General features: G+C 25.3%; 1 pseudogene; it reads left to right on the top strand.

Annotated features, from left to right (window-relative positions):
- The first annotated feature begins 104 nt into the window (after positions 1-104).
- LOC147067687 (uncharacterized) lies at positions 105-1,891 on the top strand (annotated as a pseudogene).
- Positions 1,892-17,016: the final 15,125 nt, after the last annotated feature.

Raw genomic sequence — 17,016 nt, 5'->3', positions numbered from 1 at the left:
AATGGATTGCTGAGAAAGTAATTCATTATAGCAACAATTCTCAATTCTTAAAATATATACAAAATACACTTTCTATGGTAAATATCCTTTACAATAAAATAAATATGGATCAACTCGAATACATTTTTAATGTGACGAAAGAGAAACTCCATGCCTCGCTTGCTGTTCATAATGAAATGGTAGGCACACTGGCTGCTCAAAGTGTTGGTGAACCTGCAACTCAAATGACCCTAAATACATTTCACTTTGCTGGTGTTGCATCAACAGTCACTCTTGGAGTACCTCGTCTTAAGGAAATTATAAATATTGCAAAAACTCTTAAAACGCCGTCTATGAAAATTGTACTCAATGAAGAGTACAGAAAATCATTGAACGATGCAAAGGTTGCCCAGAATAATATCGAGTATACACGCATTGAAGACCTCATTGACTATTCCCAGATTTTATACGAGCCTGTTTACGATCAGACAGATATTGAAGAAGATAACGATTTTTTAAGCACACACTATGAGCTGGCAGATGATGTTGAAAAGGAAAGGGATCAAAGACTCGGATTTTATGTCATCAGAATTGTACTTGATAGGGATAGAGTTGTGTCTAAAAACATCACTATCGAACAGGTAGTTATGAAAATAAAAGAAAAACACGATGATCAAACACCAAAAAATCATAATAATCAAACAAATAACGAAAATGATACAATCGATAACATAACAAATGATGCGGAAATAATTAGCAGTAAACTATCTATAATTACAAGCGATCAAAACGATATAAACCTTGTAATTAGAATCAGAAGTTATTTCACAACCGAAGAAGAAAACATAGATCTTTTCAACAAAATAATGACCATTCCTTTATTAGGATACAAAAATATAAAAAAAGTGTTCTTAGTCGAAGAAAAAAATGAATTTATTCTTCAAACTGAAGGGGTTAACCTCAGAGATCTGCTCGCATGCCCAATAATTGACACATCACAACTATACTCCAACAACATCATCGAAACATTCGAGGTACTAGGAATCGAAGCTGCTCGGGCCGTTATACTCAAAGAACTAAGATCCGTAATCGAAAACGAAGGCTATGTAAATATTCGACATTTAAGTCTTCTTGCTGACGTAATGACCGTAAGGGGGATTCTCACCGGAATTACAAGACATGGTGTTAATCGAGGCGAGAAAAGTAGTTTAATGCGGTGCAGTTTTGAAGAAACTGTAGAAATCCTCATGGAAGCTGCTGTCATCGGCGAAAAAAGCTACTGTAAAGAGGTAACAGAAAGTATAATTCTAGGCCAAAACGTACCTGTAGGAACTGGTCTGACAGAACTATACCTCGATACCACTATGCTCAAAGATGCAATAAAGATAGTCGGCGTGGACAAGATATTCGATTTCGAATCTAAAAATATCGATGACTCATACACAGACATGAGATCCCCTGATGTAAGAACTCCATTAAGCGACGAATTTGAAGGATCTGGCGGATGGAGTCCTGAAATTACCGGATACTCAAAAGTTGGAAAAGTATATAACATTAGCAATAGTCCATCTTACTCTAAAATTTCCTCTCCTTCATACACCCAAAGCATGAAAATCTCTTCTCCTGGTTTTATCCCCGGTAGTTCTTTTAGAAACCACAGTTCTGCTGTTTATTCCCCAACTTCCTTTCAGTCTTATTCACCAACAAGTCCAGCTTACACCAGCGTTAGTCCAAAATATACACCAACTTCACCCTCCTTTACATCTGCCTCTTCCCTAGGCTCAAATACAGGGGATGGTAACCCTTTGTCTCCGGGTATAAGGTTTAGAGGCGGGTTCTTTGGAAGAAATAATCCCATGTCTCCTTCTTCTCCAAGATATTCCAGAGACACCCAAACAAGAACACAAGCTAGAAGTGTTTCACCAAGCGAAGAAAAAGAGAAAAAAGACGAAGGGGATACAAGAAAATAAAGGTTTAAATTGTTTTAAAACTTATGATCCAATTTATTGTTATGTATTGTACACTATTTCTATATGATAAGTTTAATCGTTATAAGTAACATTTATTTTTACAGTGCATTATTTCTAATAAATAACTTTAATCGTTATAAGGGACATTTATTCGTGTTATACACTATTTCTAGTTGATAACTTCAATCGTTATAAGTGTTTATTCTTTTGTATTGTAAATTATTTATAATTGATCACTTTTATCGTTCTAAGGGACATTTATTTGTGTTATACACTATTTCTAGTTAATAACTTTTATCCTTCTAAGGGACATTTATTTGTGTTATACACTATTTCTAGTTAATAACTTCAACCGTTATAAGTGTTTACTGTTTTATATTGTACATTATTTATAATAATAACTTCAATCATTCTAATCATTTATTGTATTGTATAGTATAGACAGAAATGTAAACATTTATTATTATGAATTGATTGTGAATTTATACTGTATAGTATAGATATGTAAACATTTCTTTATATAAATGTGATTATTGATTTTTATTGTATGGTATGATAATATAAACATTTTTTTAATCAACGAATTATATATCTCGATTTAAAAATTCAAATCATTTTACGATCTCAATTTTCGCGAAAAATCGAAGTTAATAACCTGATCGAGGCATTTATACAAACTTTGGGTTGTTAAAACCCTTGAATTAATACGGCTTAATAATTGGAGATATATTAAAAAGACAGTGAAGATAGCTGAAACTATAACTACAATAGCGCACGGAAATCAAGCAAATTATGTTTGGAAACAGAAACTAAAATTCATACTGGAAATTTAGACTCTAAAAGCAAATAAATTGGGCGCACTCATGTTTAAAACCAAATTGTGGCATAAATTAAAAGATAAGACCGAGAAAACCCTTTACACTAAAAAGTCCCGAAAAATAAGTAAGGAAATACAAAAAGCTTCGCAAGATTTTACATCTTAAATTAATCAGGTTGAGATACAAAAATAAATATTACCTGATTATAACAGGCTAACTTACACACAATTTTAAATTTGGAAGTCTTTTTTATGTTAAACCGATTTTTCATTGCAAATTAAAAATAAATCTTTTAAGATTGTACTCAAAAATCATAAAAACACTACTAGTAGGTTTTAAAATTATAATTGTGGTATAAAAATAAGCCTGGATCGTAAATATCAGAAAAAAACAACAAAACGTGTCCAATGAGTATCTCAAATATTATCTAGCTGCTATTCATGTATTTAAAGGGGTCAAATATAACTTCTTAACGTATATATTATTTTTTTTTTATTTGAACACAAATACATATGTAAGTTGATACTTGTATCCTATACTGTGGTTCCTATTCTCTGTTTTAATTATTATGATTGAAAATAAACCTAAATTTTGAATAATATTCATAAAATAAGTATAAAAGTGTGATGGTAGAGACTATTGTGTCTAAATTCTTATGATGAATATGAGGATGGTGAACAGGAAAAGAAGATCAAAAATCATTACGATTGTGGAACTCACGACAGAAAGGTTTCTTTCTTTATAATAGAAAAAAATGCAAGCTGTGATTATGAAATTTCGGGTCGAAAATAATATCTTTTCTGCTGCTACAATATATTTGAAGATCGGAATAAGGTTTTCATCACGTGAAATTTGATTATTATTATTCACGTTTTGATTAAAATCAAAAATTATTACTACTAATAGGAGCTACTGCCTTGACCAATGATGGAAATCGTCTATTTAAAAAAAAAATTCTATAAAATAATACGAACATAATGTTCGATTTATCTACGAATAAAACATATTTGAGCGTAATTATTCTAATTTTCTATGACTTTTCATATTAAACCAATAAAATTACCATGTTCACAAAGCTTATATTGTATTTTATAATAATAAAATTTTACCTATAAAAATAGTTTTTTTAAAATTGAATAGATGGAATATCTGGTTTTTTTTCCTAAATGCTTGTTACAATGCTAAAGATTATATGCAATGTTTTTCAACCATAGGAAACGTTTGCAAATTAACTTGATTCTGTTACGATTTTATACAATCTATAAAACTTTAAATTAAAACATTAAAAATAAAAAATCCAATATTATAATCTTACAGCAATAACTAGTTTCATTTTTCCAACGTTATTCTTCTTATTACTATGACATAAATAAACCTTATATAATTGAAAATATCAGCAAATATATAGAAATAACAGATTTTGAATTTCTAACTGCTGTAAAATACTCAAAAATCATATTAGAGTGGAAATAAATCAAATGTTTTGATTTAAAAATCTTAAAGATCAAGTTCTGATATAACCCACATGGATACCCAAAAAAAAAACTATTTCCGGCTTCACCCAATATATATTAAGCTCGTTTTATATTTGCTATATGGGCTATTAAATATATTTTTTGCTATTCATGTTTTTTTTACTAAAATAACAAAATAGACCTTCTTAGAAAATTTTAAAATTTATAGGAAGATTTTTGCTTGTATTTATAATCAATGGTTTTCTTCTTTCACATATATCAATCATTCATACTATAATTTATGGATATTAAGCTTCATAAAATTTTAACGATGCATGATATACATGACTTCTGTCATATTTTTCTGAAGAGTAAATCTATCCTGAAAATTTGTAAAAAATGTTTTGTCTCAATCAAAACCATAAATTCTGCTGCAACAGTTAAGCTTCTGTTGATATTTGCGCTCAAATTTCTTAGAGCTAAGCTTAACTATACCTTTAAAACTACGTATTCATAGTTCTAACTGTTTATCTAATATCGATTTACAGTTTATTATCGATTTAGTATATATATTCGTCCTTAGTTCGAAATTAAACATAAAATATTCTGTGTCACAATCGATATTCAATTTTAATTTTTCTAGAGAAGCTGTAGAGTGAAACTTTTTGCCAAGTGATTTTCATAAATATATCTAGTTTTAAATTATTTTATAATAAAAGAATTCGTTCGTCTTTACATATAACATCCAATCGACTTATAGGGTGTCTTTTTAGTAGCATAGCACTTAGTAACCTATATTCAATCGTCATTGGTATTTTTTAAACATATAATGTTATATTATGCAGTATAAAACGTCATATTTTTATTAAGAACAATAGAATTTCAATCTTTTTGTTATTTTTAGTAAATATAATTATATATTTGCTATAAAAACAATATATTATCGCAGAATATGGCGATTTCAATATATATTTGTTATTTTCATGTTTATAAATGCTATTTTTGCGTTAATAATGTCTTACTTTTCTCAAAAAAGCCATAAATATATAAAATACAAAAAAATCATCAAATTTTTAGAAAAAAATAGATCCTACGTATCAATATGTATTAATTTGAGTCCTTAAGGCATTTTTTGGATTTGATATTTTATAATAAAATCGCAAAAGGTGTAAAAAAATAGTAACTCTTTTACCAAATATGCTTGTCTAAATTAACACACCAAAACCCATATCTAAATTATTTTGAATAATGTATATTTCTGAAAAAAAAAGCGTGGTCCACACTCGAATAGTAGCTTTAAAGAAAAAATTTAAAGGGAATATATTGCACTATAATTAACTAAATCTAGTTTTTATTTTCTGGCAAAATTATCACGTTTAGTTTTTAAATAAACAACTTATAAACATATATGTAAAACTTCATAGTAAATATAAATTTACTACAACCCAATCAAGCATATAAATTTTTTTTTGAAAAAACATCCCAGATCGCTTTTATTTAAAAATGATAAATTTTAGGCTGGAAATTGCATAAAATCAATATGCGTAAAATTTTGTAAGAAGCTATTGAATCTATAACCATAAAATATCTGTTGACAGTGAATCATTATTATTTGAAAATTAAGCATAAAAAAATTGTATCCTAATACTTTTTTAATTTTAATATAACAGTTAACCGTTTTTTTTAAAAGTTTTCTAATCAGTAATTTCTATATATTTTTGAATTTATTTACCTTTTTTTCTCCGTTAAATATTAAAATTTATACTATCGATAATAAAAAGATACCCATTCTGTCCTAATAAAACCAAATGAAATTTTGTATGAAAATTATGATATATAGTGAAAATGTGTTTAATTAATTTCTTTTGGCATTAAAAATTAGATTTAAATGGGGTGTTATGGCCCTGAACACAAATTCCGAAGCTGACATGTCTTTACTGTAGCATAAACTATATTTTGCATTTTTAAACAAATCTTCTATCTTTGGTATCCCCAATTAGAAGAATTAATAGGGATCTAGATCATGCACAAGTATAAAATTAGTTTGGTTGTTAAATCGATCTTAATGAATTTCCATAGGCTCAGCGTAGTATTTAAAAATAAAACAAATCGTATTACGATTGAAAAACAATAAAAAGAATATATTTCCAGCGAAAATAAAATCTAAATTTCCAATGTAAAAATATAAATTTCAAAAGATTATGAAGATTATAGTAGTATTTTTTATTGTAAGATACAAAAAAATATAAATGGAGTTGTGTAAAAGACTTAAAAATAACCGATCACAGTAAATTACACAATAAATTATATTTGCTTGTGATCCAAATAGTCACATACTATAGACGAGTTTTGTGGATATATTCCGATAGTTTAGTCGACTCTAAAAGCTGTTAAAGTATGATAAAATACAAAATAAATATATATCCAATTTATTAAACTTATAAAGGGTATTGGTTTTCTTGATTCAATCTAAATGCTTTCTTTGTGAATCAAAAGAAATTTAAGATCTACATTGTATGCTTATTTATATAGAATAGCACAAAGATTCAATCACCTAAACATTTAGATCGCAAATTGTAAGGTTGAAATTCCAAAAAGGCTTTTTCTTGAAAATAAGTTGTAAAAAAATTACATATTTACCAGCTTTGTAAGGGTGTTTATATAGCAATTTACGTGGAATTTATTATACGCCCTTTAAAACTACCATATTATATTATTTCTATATACAGTAGGAATAAATACTTATTTAAAAATTCTGGTTTTTTATCTATTACGTTGTCCACCAATAAAAAGCATTTTTTTATACTTGTGTTTGTGACGTTTTCTAAGGTATTTATTGCTGAAAAAACAACCATCTAAAAATAAAGTTGTGTTTTTATTGTTTTATCGGACATATTTTTATGTATAAAATATTTTGCACTGGTCTCATGTATAGGTGTATATAAAAGAGCAAAATACATATATAATATTTAAAATAAAACGCTTTGGTTACAAGCTAAACTATTTATAATCTCGTACATATATAAATGAATTATACTAACGATTTAAATTGTAAACGTGTACCTTATAACATATTTTTGATGAGCTTACATCTCTTTCAAGTCTGCATAGAACCATATTACTCGTCTTTATTTTTTTTGGGTTTTTTACATGATTATAACAAATTTGAAACTTATGTCGAAAATTTTGAAGATTAAACCTTCATTTAAAAATTTTGCATGTGAAAATAGCAAACATCAAATTTATAATTATAATTAAAGCAATATTTTGATCGTAATTATCACGTCTTCATTTGGTTCAGAGTCAATTTAAAACTAGTATAGTAAATATCTGCAAAACTTGGTCAAAAAATCGTAAGTCACTGTGTTTGTTTGTATTCATAGTGTAATATCTACAAATGTAATTGAAAAAAAACTCATATTATTTTTATATTTAAAACGCTTTCTAAAGCCAGTAACTGTTTATTATGTATATGGTATCATCAAAAAATATAACCTCGATAAATACCTCAACGAGAGTTTAATGTATACAATAAATAAAAAAATATTATCGATTTAATATTTTCTTTTTACTTTGATAAAAATAAATGCTAAATCTCGTTATTATATGCTTTATGTATAAATTTTATACATAAACAATGCATATTTTATTACTTTATATACACAGCAAAGATTATTTTTGATTCTTATGGTAAAGACTCCATCAACACACAAAGTTGTGCCGGACTATATTTTGCGTATACATCATGTCTTTATTTTTCCGGTGACTATTTTTTAATTTTTTGGTGCCTTATACAATGTATATAAAAGCGGTCATAATATACAATGCATAAATTTTCATAATTTTGTTTATAATTTTGTGATATTTTTTGGGCTGTAATTTAAATCTAATTTACTGGTAATAGCAAATCAAGAAGAAATATTTTTTTTAGTTTATCCTTTACGTTTTCATTCAAAAATAAATAAAAAAAATGATGCACGCCATTTAACAGTAACTGTGAAAGCATTAAAGTTACGACAGATGTTAAAAAAATTATAAAATAAATTACTCCTTAATTTTTATCTTTTACCACCTTTATAGTTTTACTCTGCTATTTATTTGGAACTTAGTATTGATCAGAAATAATGTTCTTTTTTCCTTCAAGGTCTCATTTTTTTTGCAAAGTTTACTTCATATAAAATTTAAACAATAATATCAGACATAAATATTTTTTCGTACGGGATTATTATAAAAATTTTCATTAAAATTTATCTATTTATATAAAGTATATTCAGCAGTGGTACTCTTTATTTACAATGCTTCATGACTTTTTTTACAATTTCAAGAACATCTTTAGCTGAAAAATCTTTTTTTATACAAAGCCTTATTGCTGGAATCGGGTTTTCGATAACACCAACTCTTACTCCTTCCTTTTCAAGTGAGCGTTTGATCTTTCTTATGTTCACTATTTCAACTAATTGTTCTTCTAAAATAGATTCCGTCTCGCACATACACATTTTGCTTGCTATAACTATCATTGGTGAATCGCTATGTGACGTAATTATATAATTTTTAGATTCAAATTTTTCGATGAAAATAGTAGCTAACCGCGTTATATCTTCCATGTTTATGTCTATACTCAAATTACACATAGCATTTTTGGCCAAGTATCCAGGCATGGAGGCTGAAAAACAATAACTCGGTGCGGAAAGTCTTTGGTAGTCCGTTGTAAAAACCGTTCCTGCTGCAAATCCTCCGCTACCACTATATAAATGGGCAAGAGATCCGATAATTACATCAATTTCGTACACAGATGTTTTGAAATATTCGGATATCCCACCTCTTCCTAGCATTGGTATGCTTAATGATTCATCAACAATTAACCTTAGCTTGTATTTGTTCTTCAAAGAAATTAATTTCGGTAGGTCTATTATATCTCCTGTATTTTTGAATAGACCTTCAGTAATTATAAAATTTCTTTTGCCTTTTTCATAAAAACGATTTATTTTGGCTTCGAGATCTTCTAAATTTGTCCACGAAATAGATGATCCTTTTGTAATTCCCACAGCTCTAAGAATTGCTTCATTGCAAAATTGATTATAAAAAACAATATCATAATGCTTACAAAAACACGTGATTACAGAATTAATACATGTGAAGTTGTTGGAATACAATATAGAGCTTTCGACACCAATAACATCCGCAATTGTTCTTTCGAGTTCAAGATGAAGATCTAAAGTTCCATAAAACCCAGGTGGTCCACAAGTTCCTATTCCATATTTTTTTATTACATCAACTATTTCATCTTTGTTTTTAAAACGTAGATCAAATAAATCATAATCTGCACACTCAAATTTAATAGTATATTTTCTTCTTTTTTCGGATTCGTATGCAGATGTAAAGAAACAAGGCATGGTTTGCAAATTTTCGATTGGAAATTTTTCATCCACAATATCCTCTGGCCTGAAATCCTCAATGAGCTGATCTTTTGTTTTTTCGTCAAGAAAAATTTCGTACCGCCTTGATTTATATCCATATTTGAACAATATATATAATATCAGTGCTTCTGCTATGTATCTAGTTATGGGAATTAAGAGATCTTTGTTTTCTATAATTGTATATAGCATACTAAATTTTCTAGCAAAAAATGTTTTGTGTCAAAGATGTTCTAAGAACAATCAATCAAATTATTACATAAGTATAAAAATGAATACACAGAAACAAAAAGTGAAAATATCATAGAATTAATAAATTTATGGTTTTCTTTGAAATCACAAAAAAAATAATAAGAAATAGAAAAACAAATCATGAATTTTAATCATAAAAACCTATTTATTATCGTTAAATTTTTTATTTTTTTATATACAAACTGCAAGAGATAAGCATATCTGTATATTTGTGATGTAACAGCATAAATTGCGCATGAAAATTTTCGAAAATAAGCCTTGAACAATAATCTTATGCTACAATGAAAACAGTATAGACAGAATAAATTTCATTCATCTCATTCAAAATATAAAATGTAAATCTTTTTAAAATTTACACTGTAAATAAATCTCCAAAATTACATCTCTAATTATTAAAATATATGTTATTCAAGCGAGTGAAAAAAATGCATTTAAAATATAACAAACATAGCATTTATTGGTTTAAAAAGATGTTGAAAATTAGAAAATTTGTAGATAATTAATATAAAATCAACAAAGATAGCGTTTTTTTTCATAAACAATTATATAATTTATTTGTTTATTCTGCAAATTTTTCATTGATCTTTTATTATTGAACTTAAAAACTATTGTCACATGTATATCATCTAATAATAGATATAATTTATATGCGATAAATTGCACATATGTCGTCATTTTATCTGCAAAACTATATTTTTTTGTGTAAGTTTTCTTGTTTATTGTGCATATCTAAATTTAGATGGTTTAAATAATAAATGTATCATGGTTTATGTTTTTGAGCATAATAAATGCATATTATAATTATTTTTTATATGCTCTATGGAAATTTTAGACCAATTGTATCATTTATTCCCATAATTCGTCCATTTCAAACAATTTTTTTATATAAATTATCAGGGCTACGTATATGCTTGACTTGTTGTTTTCATCTAAAGCTATGACATTTGCTTCATAGAAAAGACTTTGCAGCAGATAGTTTATTAGAATCAAACATTATATCTAAATTTTAATATAATCAAAATAAGTAAAATTCCAACGAAGCTTAGATGGCTCTTAATATCGTTAATAATGTATTTTATTATTATTTTTTTATTTGACTAATAATAATATAAAAAGAATCCTAAGAAACATATAAATTATTTATATATCGCTTCTAAAAAACTTATAAGCTTTATTTCATGGAAAATAGCTAAATTTTTGCATTAGATAAGCAGAATTTTGTTTTATTTGCAAATTAAAGATTAAAATAATTTTATTGATTATAAAATACGACAGTTAAACGTTGATTTAATTCTATTAAATGAAATATTAAGTAAATTAAAAATAAACGAACAAAATTACAAGATTTTTACAATTTAAATGAAGTTCTAGCTAGTAGAAATGATTAATTGTCTTAAAAAGATACACGTAACATTACTTTATAAAAAAAATATAATAGAACATGCAAAAAAACTGTATTAAAATACATTTTCGTGTTTATTATAATATCGATTTATTAATAAAAAATTATTTTTTTTAATCATAGAATTGTATATATAAGGATGATCTCTTTTAAATGCTTATAAGTCACAATGTATCATCATTGTATTATTGTCCCAAAAATAGATTTTAATATGCATAGAAAGAAAAAAAACTCTTAAACATTTTGGATATCAATCATTATGAAATTGATGTTTTTTACTTCTTGATTTATGTGATTATTTTATCAAAAATATTTTTTCATTTAATAAAAAAAAGTGATTTCATGCTATGAAAAACATACTGAACTACCTTGTTAGTTTATTTCTAATTTTTTACTAGCAGCTTGCTTTTTTTAATAATTTTTAATAAGAAAAAGTGATGGAAAGACATGAAGAACTTAAATGATAAACATTATAACATAAACCGCGGTAGAAAAAAATGATTATATAGAGTCTTTTTGCTTCACATGTATTTATAAAATCTTGAAAAAAATGGCAGATGTAAGTGGAAGAATTTTTGATTGGTGGTGTGAGTTTCAATTAAAAAATAAATTACACTTCCAAATAATAAGGGTTTTTTTTATTTTACTATCAAATGTTCTAATAAAAATTATGCTTAATAATCAGTAAACTTGATATTTCAACCTAGCAATCTTATGAATAAAAGAAATAAAAAAAGAAAATAAGATTGAATGTGTAAAAATAGCTGTTACATTGGATAATAATAAAAAATTCGTTTGAAAATTTTTTATATTGATTTTCATAAAGATTTAATATTTCCCCCTAAGTGAAAATTCGATGTTTCCACACCCTCCGAGATTAAAACCAAAAAAAATAAATGGCATAAAATCAATGCTAAATTTATAAATGTCTATAGAAGTCTATAAATTTACCGTAAATAGAGCTAAATATACAGCGACTGTATATAATATAAACAGATTTTGATCACAATATTAATATTTTGAATTATAAAATTTGATTAAAATATAGGTTCAATGTAGCAATCTTTATCAATGAATGTGTATATATGAATATATAAATCACTAGAATATATATTTAGAACCTAAAGATTTATTTTTAAAAAAGAAAAACGCATGAGTTTGTTACATAAATTAGGCGTGATAATGATTTATGCTTTGTTTAAAACCTCGTTACTTGATAAATGAAGTAACTCAGATCCGTTAAAATACGATTCGAAGGATATTGATTTTCTTATTATAGAAAAGTACAAGAAAAATTTTATAAAAATTATTATGTAAATTGGGATAAATGATCCGTTCTAATTAAATTATACTTAATCTTAATTACACATTAAATCGTCTAAAATAGCCTAGAAAATGGAACTAATATAATTGTATCGTAGAAATGCGTGAGCACATTACCAATTTTTTGACAAAAAGCAACAACCATAGTATAATTGCGTGCTCGTAAATTATGTCATATATAATTATGATTTACATAGAATATACTATTTATTATAATATTATATTATAATCATATAACTGTATGTCATAAAATCATCTTGGTATCTGGGCTAGCAATAATAATTAAACAGGCTTTTTTAATCTTTAAAACTAATTAAAGCGCAGATAGAGTAAAAATTTAAAGCTGAAAATATAAATAAGGAGATGTGCTTTCTTATATATTCGGTTTTTATAATAATAAACGTCATAATATACTATTAAGCTATTTTTATTAGCTTAAAATTTTGAAATATTTTATTTTATTAAAAAATTTAAGTGAATTTACTAGATCTTAAATAAAAAAATCGTTTATCCACATTTATTTGTTTTTGTGTGATTTTTAGAAGAAATACTAGCAAAGAAATTTTTTTTTGCGGTCAAGATATAGAATAAAGGTAATATAACGTATCATTTCTTAAAAAATATATCTTGGTTAGACTGTGTACACGTTATAAGATTATGTTAAAATGATTTAAACACTCTATTTTAACGATGAAGTCGTCAAAAATGTAACTGGCGTGCACACTGCCTCGATTTAATACAAAAATGTGCGGCATGATATAATACTAGTCAAAAGATAATGGGTTATTCAAGATTAGATTATATTTTATTTAAGCAATTATTTGGTAGAATATTTAAAGTTGAACTAGATGACTAACTTTAAATAATCAAATTATATTGTACTGATTTTATATTTATTTTTTGTGTGTTATGGGGTTTTTATAGTTATTTAGTGTATTTTTCCACCAATATTAATTATTTTAAGAATTTTCGAAAAGAAGTTAAGCATATATCCCACCCCAAAAGGTAGTTTTATCCAATATCAATGTAAAAACAGCCAGAAAGTCGTTCCTTTTATTTATAAATTTCTTTATTATAAATATCAAAAACTCCAAAAAAGTGTTCAAAAGAATACAGAAACAAGATTTGCTTTACATTTAATAAATTTGTTTGACTTAGAACTTTTAACTAGCACTGTAGTAAATTAATTATATCATAATTGAATTAAAAATGACAAAAGCATGTTTTTGTTTTTAAGATAATAAAGGTTTCGTTTTTTTTTCATTTAAAATATGCAGAGATGTACTTATTATAAATTTAAGCTATTATCATATTTTAATTTCATATAAAATTTGCGGTATTTTGACTTCAAAAATTATGAGCATAAATTCTAATTTATCTATAACTTATTTTTTAATATATAATATATTGGTATTTATAGCTTTTTTTCTACTTTAATTCTATAAATATGCCATGGTGAAAATTTATTGTAGTTGATAAATCTTTTTTATACAATACTGAATCATACGATGGTCAAAACATTTGATTTAAATATGAATATCTTAGGAAAGCATATTTTTTTTTACATTTGCATGCAATAAAAAGGTTTTAATTTCTAGAAAATATTTTTTATGCGTTTCTATTATATGTATCTATGACTAATATTTGTTAAAATATTGATTTTACAATTTTCAATGATTTATTTACAGTAAAGAATAAATCTTTGGCAAACTAAAATTCTTGTGCATTTATAGAAATTTTTAGGATTTTTGCGGCTGATTTGAATTATATGCTTTTATTTATATTTAGATACTTTAGTATTTCTATTTTAATAGGAATTATAAATATAAATATAAATTTGCAAGGCCACGGGTAATGGCCTTATTCCGAAATTTTAAGGCTGCTACAAATTTCGATAAATACTGCTTAAACTATAATCGATCATAACGAAATGGAAGGAATTTACATAAATTATTTGTAAAAAATATTTTTAATGACAAAATCACGTAAATGCGATGCTTTTTCGTGTAGTTTATGAAATTTATCACAAATTGATCTTAAAATGTCATTATAAGAACCTATATATACTCTAAATAACATCCTATGTTTTCATCAAAAAGAAAAAATGGATTACTGTGCATTAACCCATGATGTTCGATATAAAATATATTTTGTCAATATTATTTTATGTGAAATAACAAAAACATTTTTTACATCTTTAGTCGTGCTTTGTCAAAAAAAAAAACTCTATTATATAGATTGTACACTGCCATCAATAAAACGCATAAAGAAAGTAAATTTCATGGAATTGGTAGATCTTAATTAAAATAAAAAGCAAAACAAAACTTTGTTTTATCTTAGCACCATTGTTTACATAGTTAAAGAATATTAAATCCGATTTTTGTACTGGAAAAATAGTTTGTGTTTTAACATAAATGGCACAGCAAAAATAATTCACTACCATATTAAAATGCCAAATTTTTTAGGAAATTGCACAAAAAGATTTATAAACGACATTTAATGCGTTATTTATATTTAATGACTGATGTTTCGTGTGGTTAGTCTATTTGATAACAGCCCCTATATTTTAATTATGATGTAAAAACCATGTATTTATATATATACATGCTATTAGCATTTCAATAAAAAAGTAAAATGAAATTACATATTCTAGATCAAATGTATAATTACTATTTATATTTTTGCTGTTTTATTCTAATTTGAATATTGTAATTATAATAGTATCTCGTGTCGGGAACTTTAATCCTAATCTGTGTCTTATATATATTATCAAAAAACATAAGTCTTTTTTATATTTATTGTACATGCTAAATTGTTTCGAAGCAGGACTATCATAGTGCTTTTGTCTGTGTGACTAGTTTATGACAAAAATATGTGTTAATTTTAAATATAAAATAATAGGAATATAAAACTCCAAAACATTCGCCAAAAATGTACTTGATATTATGAATAAAGGCTAATTTATCAAATTATTTTTTCCTCCTTAAAATAAAAAAGGCAATCCTATATGGAATATTTAAAATCAAAAAATTAAATTTTTGTTTGTATCTTTTTGAGATTAAAATAAAATATTCAAACTATAATATGGATTTTATATTTCTTTTATTTTATCCTTTTATAAATATAGACAAAAAATCCCATAATATCAATAAATTAAATATGGTAAACGAATCTTAGATTTTGAATCATATATATATCAAACATAATCTTAAACAGATATAATCAAGGCTTGAAATCTATTAAAAAATTCCTTTGACATGACAAACATCTATACTTCTAGCAATTGGGAGAAAAACTATACTTATAAACGTCTAGAAAATTTTAACAGCTTAATTTGAAGTTATTTTAGTTTAATGTGCAACGATTAAGAATTTCTTTATTTTTTTTGGTTTAAAATATACAAAATTTTATGTGACATAACATCTTTAAATAAAATTTAGTTGTAGATAACTCTTTACAAAGCAAAAAAAACTTAGACTTCTACATCACTAACTTCAAAAGAAATATTTTGAAAACCTTTATTTTTTTGTTTATTTTTTTTTATTTATTTACTAAGACATATTAATGCATCTTTTTGCAACAATTTTATGTTATTTATATTTCTCATGTTATAATTATTATCAGCTTAGGCTAAATCCATTTACTTTTTATCATTTCCGACTTCCGATTTTTTTGCAAGTTAATAAACAAAAAAAGCCCTATTCTTATTTTGTTGATAATTTAGTAATAATCGTTATTTATTTTAAGTTGGGAAATACAAAAATATATTTGATTAAGAGTATGAGGAACTAAGTAGAATGAAAAGTTCAGACACAATTGAGTTGCTTGAGAGTGTTTGCATTTGAAATATATAGAATGCTTAAAGAATACCAGATATTTATATAAAAAATATTGTATAATGTGCACTAGTTTTTTGTCATTGTTTAGATTAAATAACCCATAACTAGTTTTTTTATTTAATCAAATAATCTTCTAAGTTGCTCTATTATCGTTAAATACACGTATAATTGAATTAAATATTATTTTAGACTACTTTACCTTTACCCCTACATTCTAATATATTCAAAGCCTTTTTTGTTTTAATTTTCCTTTTTCATTGTATAATTGATTTTTTTCTCAATTATACTAGTTTGCGAATAGTATAGCTTATGAATTATTCATGAAAATAAAAGCGATTATATGATCTTAAAAGTATAATTGAATCATCAAGATACATTCATTTTTTTTTGCTAATTGTGAAATTTTATAGAATTTTTAAAGTTATAATTATTTTCATATAAAAAATTCAATTATACATAAAAAACAAATGAATTAATAAGCATATATGGCCTGCAAAGAAGTTTAATAAAAATAGTTCTTTGCACTCAAATGTGTATATTATTAATAAAAAAACCTTATTTTAAT

This window comes from Rhyacophila brunnea, unplaced genomic scaffold (genome assembly GCF_057557595.1).
Source record: "Rhyacophila brunnea isolate RB1 unplaced genomic scaffold, BYU_Rbru_1.0 scaffold_32, whole genome shotgun sequence".
Taxonomy (NCBI): domain Eukaryota; kingdom Metazoa; phylum Arthropoda; class Insecta; order Trichoptera; family Rhyacophilidae; genus Rhyacophila; species Rhyacophila brunnea.
Note: the sequence above shows the minus strand (reverse complement) of the source record. Positions and strands in the feature narration are given on the sequence as shown.